Raw genomic sequence first — 6,000 nt, 5'->3', positions numbered from 1 at the left:
AGGTGCGTGCGGTTGCCCTACCTCCGCACCGCCCATACGATTGTGCCATAGAGTTACAATCTGGTGCCGTTCCTCCTCGTGGCAAAGTCTATCCACTGTCGGTAGCGGAGAATGAGGCCATGGAGGAGTACGTGAGGGAGGCGCTTTCACACGGACACATTCGCAAATCCTCGTCCCCGGCAGGGGCTGGATTTTTCTTTGTGAAAAAGAAGGGCGGTGAGTTGAGGCCTTGCATCGATTACAGGGGTCTCAATCGCATCACGATCAAGAACGCTTACCCTGATACCCTTGATTTCCGAGCTGTTCGATCGCCTCAAAGGGGCCACGGTCTTTACCAAACTCGACCTGAGGGCGGCATATAACCTGGTAAGGATCAAGGCGGGCGATGAGTGGAAGACCGCGTTTAACACCAGGACCGGTCATTATGAATCCTTGGTTATGCCCTTTGGGTTGTGCAATGCGCCCGCAGTCTTCCAGGAATTCATCAACGATGTTTTCCGTGACCTGTTACAGCAGTGTGTGGTGGTCTATTTGGATGACATCTTGGTATATTCTGAATCCATGGAGGCCCACATTCTGGATGTCAGACGAGTGTTGCAACGGTTACGAGAGAACAAGCTGTTCGGTAAGCTTGAGAAATGCGAATTTCACCGATCCCAGGTAACCTTCTTAGGTTACATCATTTCCGCTGAGGGGTTCTCCATGGATCCTGAGAAGGTTTCGGCTGTCTTACAGTGGCCCCAGCCCAGTGGTCTTCGTGCCCTGCAGCGCTTTTTGGGCTTCGCCAATTATTATCGGAAGTTCATCAGGGACTTTTCCATGCTAGCCAAGCCTCTCACGGATCTGACCAGGAAGGGCAGTAATCCCCAGGTCTGGCCGCTCGAGGCCATCCGAGCTTTTGAGGCTCTAAAGTCCGCCTTTGTGTCGGCTCCGATTCTGTCGCATCCCAACCCTGGGTTGCCTTTTGTCCTCGAGGTGGACGCGTCTGAGACGGGAGTAGGTGCCCTTCTGTCTCAGCGTAGAACACCAGAGGGTCCTCTGCTTCCTTGTGGGTTTTACTCCCGGAAACTGTCTTCCGCGGAGTGCAACTATCAGATTGGTGACAGGGAGTTATTGGCCATCGTGCAGGCCCTTAAAGAATGGAGGCACTTGCTCGAGGGCTCGGTGGTTCCGGTTCTCATCCTGACGGACCACAAGAATCTGACCTACCTCTCTGAGGCCAAGAGATTGACACCACGTCAGGCCAGATGGGCTCTGTTCTTGTCACGTTTTAATTACGTGGTCTCCTACCTACCCGGTTCCAAGAACATCAGAGCGGATGCCTTATCACGGCAGTGCTCCGAGCTGTCCGGGGAGGAGTCGATTCCGACTTCGGTCATACCTCCGAATCAGATCCTGGCCGCCATTCGCACCAGCCTGACCTCTCCCCTGGGTGAGCAGATTTTGGCGGCTCAATCTGGTGCTCCCTCTGGGAGACCCAACGGCAGATGTTTTGTGCCTGAGGAGTTGCGCACTCGGTTGTTGCGAACCTACCATAACTCCAAGGCCGCGGGGCATCCTGGAAAGAATCAGCTGTCCTGGGCTGTTTCACGTCTGTTCTGGTGGCCTTCTCTACGTTCCGACATCGCCGCATATGTAGCGGCATGCTCCGTTTGTGCCCAGAGTAAGTCCCCTCGGCACCGTCCGTTGGGCCTTTTGCAACCTATAGCCACCGGGGAGCGTCCATGGTCACACCTGGGGATGGATTTCATTGTGGACCTCCCTGCATCCCGAGGCCATACGGTCATTCTCATGATTGTGGATCGGTTTTCCAAAATGTGCCACTGTGTTCCTCTCAAGAAGTTACCCTCTGCACAAGAGTTGGCCACGATTTTTGCCAGGGAGGTCTTCCGGTTGCACGGTTTGCCCAAGGAGATTGTGTCGGATCGGGGGAGTCAGTTTGTGTCCAGGTTCTGGCGCTCCTTTTGCTCCCAGTTGGGGATTCATCTCTCTTTCTCCTCGGCCTACCACCCTCAGTCCAATGGGGCCGCAGAACGATCCAATCAGGCCTTGGAGCAATTCCTTCGTTGCTATGTCTCCGATCACCAAGACAATTGGGTTGACCTCCTGCCTTGGGCTGAGTTTGCCAGGAACACGGCGGTGAACTCTTCCTCTGGGACGTCTCCCTTCATGGCCAATTATGGGTTCCAACCTGCCGTGTTACCGGAGGTATTCTCTCCCCAGGATATTCCGGCTGTGGAGGATCACCTTTCCGTCCTACGTGCTTCTTGGGTACAGATCCAGAGGTCCCTTGAGGTCTCTGCGCAGCGCCAGAGACTCCAGGCTGATCCCAGACGAGCGCCCGCTCCTTCCTACCAGGTCGGAGACCGCGTATGGTTGTCCACCCGCAACCTCAACCTTCGAGTGCCCACTCCCAAGCTGGCGCCTCGCTTTGTTGGTCCCTTCTGAGTGCTTCGCAGGGTAAACCCGGTAGCCTATGCCCTTGCGCTTCCTCCTGGCATGCGGATCTCCAACGTGTTTCATGTCTCCCTGTTGAAGCCACTGGTGTGTAATCGTTTCACTTCCTCGGTTCCTCGGCCTCGTCCGGTCCAAGTGGGCTAATCGTGAGGAGTATGAGGTGAGCAATATCCTGGACTCACGCCTGGTCCGCGGTCGGGTGCAGTTTTTGGTCCATTGGCGTGGTTATGGTCCAGAGGAGCGTTCCTGGGTTCCCTCCGCAGATGTCCATGCTCCTGCCTTGCTCCGAGCCTTCCACGCACGCTTCCCTCAGAAACCGTTCTTTACTCCGCGGAGGAGGGGCCCTTGAGGGGGAGGTACTGTCATGGTCTTACCTTCTTGCTGTTTTCCTTCGTTTGACATGTGCTGGCGGCCATCTTGGTTTCTGGGTTTCTTGTAGCCTCCCACCCTGCGGCTTCTCCTTCCCACTGGGAGGAGCTGGATGCCTAGCTCATATATATAGGAGGTCTGTGGCTTCAGTTCCTTGCTTGGTCCTCCTGTGTTCACATGCTTCTAAGACTGCTGCTGCTTCTGGTTCCTGATCCTGGCTTCGTCTGACTACCCTGCTGGTTCCTGATCCTGGCTTCGTCTGACTACCCTGCTGGTTCCTGATCCAGGCTTCGTCTGACTACCCTGCTGGTTCCTGATCCAGGCTTCGTCTGACTACCCTTCTGGTTCCTGACCTCTGGCTTCGCAAGACCCTGCTTCGGTTTAGCCATTGGACTTTTGCCTTACAGCTTTATTTTCAATAAAGCCTTCTTATTTCCACTTATCTCTTGGTGTACGTCTGGTTCATGGTTCCTTGACAAAAAGGCTGTAGATGACGTCACTCGTTGCCGATTCCCGGAGCAAATAAGAATATTCCTCTGCTAGGTGACTGGAGCCAATAGGAAAAATGGGTTTATCGTGACCTCAGCTGTTGCTGTGTGGAGGGGAGATTACTCCTCCCCTCAACACAGACTCAATGCAGGACAGCTAGCTCCGGTCGTCAGGGAGACAGGGACGCTCCATAATGAAAACTGAGCACTCTATGTCATCTGGCACACCGGGCCAGTCGGACCTGCAGCCATTTATTAGTAGGGGGAGTCAGTCAACCTGCCGGGAGGTTTTTAATGGACCATCCATCCATCTCCAGCCTTAAATACATCATATCGAGCACATTACCTCCAGGGTGACAATCGGCAGCCGCCTCTTGCACACCCCCCTGAGGCAACTGTGTTCACATCCATTCCACCCCAGGAAACTGGCCACCGCTCCCATCCCTACCACGGGACTGGACGTGTGTCCAATTATTTTGGGGATGTGGATACACAAGCATGACCCCCAAGGTCCATAACAGCCACCCGCAGGGTCACGAGTGCACCCACTCATGCATCAGCTAGAGACCACCCAGGAGACAGCATGGTCCCCCCAGGGGTACAATCAGCGACAGCCGGCTGAACACCCAGTCGGGGTTCCCATGTTCCCATGCATTCAGCCTCAAGAAACAGATCACACCTCCATATTCAAAATATATGGAGTGTCGTATGTCACGTTATTTAGGGGGATTGTGGACACAACAGCTGCTCATAACAACCAGCCATAGGAACAGGATTGTGTCCACACATGCAGGCAGTCCAAACACACCTCTCCAGACAGGAGCAGCCAGACCCTATCCCCAATTCCTTCAAAGCTAGGCATAACATCCCACAGTCTTCCAAATTAGTATCCAGATTCCCCTTTACCTTCGACTAGTAGCTGTAAAGAGGTATCAGGAGTTCAACATTCAGGGATAGACCAGGATAAGCGTAGAGCGCGGAGGAACACATAGGGACCCACCATCCACAGGCTGGAAAAGGAGAAATATATAGAAAAACCACATATGTGGTCATTAACTGCTGTGTGGGCATACTGCAGGACTCAGAAGGGAAGAAACGCCATTTAGCTATATTTGGGAAATAAAACTTTGCTAAATAGTGATTGGTTGAGTATACAGGGATCTTACAAGCATGGAAGAAAATGCTGCAGTACCTGTGCATTTATGAAGAGAACAGATCAGATTAGGTCTAATAATAGATATTTTCAGATTTTTTCTAATGCAATATGCAATGTATTGGAAGTCCCAAACAAAAACAGTCAGAAAGAGGTTTTCTGAACACTTCCAGTATATGACATTATTAACCCTGCTTCTCTAATCTCCATCTCTGATTGGCCTCTAAACATTTTATACAGTTTCAAAGTGTTGATACTGCACATCTTCAGGTTTATGGGTGTGAAAAAATACATAGACCTTGGAGGGGAGGCAACTGGGAATATAGGGTATGCAATTGAGAGATGTATTGGATCTTGGAATTAGAAACCAGGGCATCAGCTGGTTTTAGCCTCCATTTTAATTTCATGTATTATATTGAGCGTGCATCTGCATTTAGTTTTGTTTCACTATGTAATTAACTTTTTTCTCATGTATGCTGCTCTGTTTGTTTGCAATTTAGTAAGCACAGCTTGCTGTGTCCAAAACATGTCATTTATTTAAATTACTCACTTATATAGTACTAATATAAGAGTGTCTTTGGAGGAAAGCCACATATGCATGTGTTGTCCCTAGTCAGATTTGAACCTAGGATCCCAGCGCTACAAGGCAACAGTGCTAACCACTGAGTCATCATCTGTACAGTATTTGACTTTCCGAAGCTTTTAATATTTTGAAATAAAGAAACTTTGTTTTTTACACAGATAAGTGCTGGAAAAGATGCGTCTTCGTACTATTAAATACTTTCCTTCTAAGTACTGCTGCTGATACTGGTTTCCTTCCTTGCATCGTCTGGATCTGAATGAGTGTGCTATAGATTTGTCCTTTCAAAAGAAACCCGCAAGAAATGACCATATATCAGAACCCACTCCCCTCACGGAATTGGCAAAGGGGTGTAGTGAACATTTTGCCCCCACAAGTGTTTTTCAAAAGTTAATGCACAGCAGCTGGTGCAAAGTGAAAAATGCATTTTTTCAGCATATATGAAATTTAGTGACCAAAATGTTGTGCCCATCGTTTGCCACTGTAAAAAGTCAGCCCTCTTATAATTATGCTGTGCTTTCTGGCTTTAGGCTGGGTTCACACCTGAGCGTTTTACAGCGCGTTCCTACGCGCTGTAAAACGCTCAACAAGGAGAAACCAATGCTTCCCTATGGGAATGGTTCTCACCTGGGCGTTTTACAGCGCGTACGATCGCGCTGTAAAACGCCCGACACCCCAAGAAGTACATGAGCTTCTTTGGGGCGTCTTGTCGCGCGTTCCCGTACATAGACTTCCAGGAATGCGCGACAATGGGCGTTCGCTTGTCTCTGTATGCGCGATTGCAAACGCGAACGCTCAGGTCTGAACCCAGCGTTAGAGACACTCTACATGTGGCCCTAGTCTTTTGCCTGAACATATGTGAGGACACAGGAATTTTGCAGAAATTAATGGTCAGTGGACAATGCAAGGTGAAAATTGCAATTTTTCCAGAGATATGGCATTTTATTGCCCTC

This window comes from Bufo gargarizans, chromosome 4 (assembly GCF_014858855.1).
Source record: "Bufo gargarizans isolate SCDJY-AF-19 chromosome 4, ASM1485885v1, whole genome shotgun sequence".
NCBI classification, from domain to species: Eukaryota; Metazoa; Chordata; class Amphibia; order Anura; family Bufonidae; genus Bufo; species Bufo gargarizans.
This window is presented reverse-complemented; position numbering follows the sequence as displayed.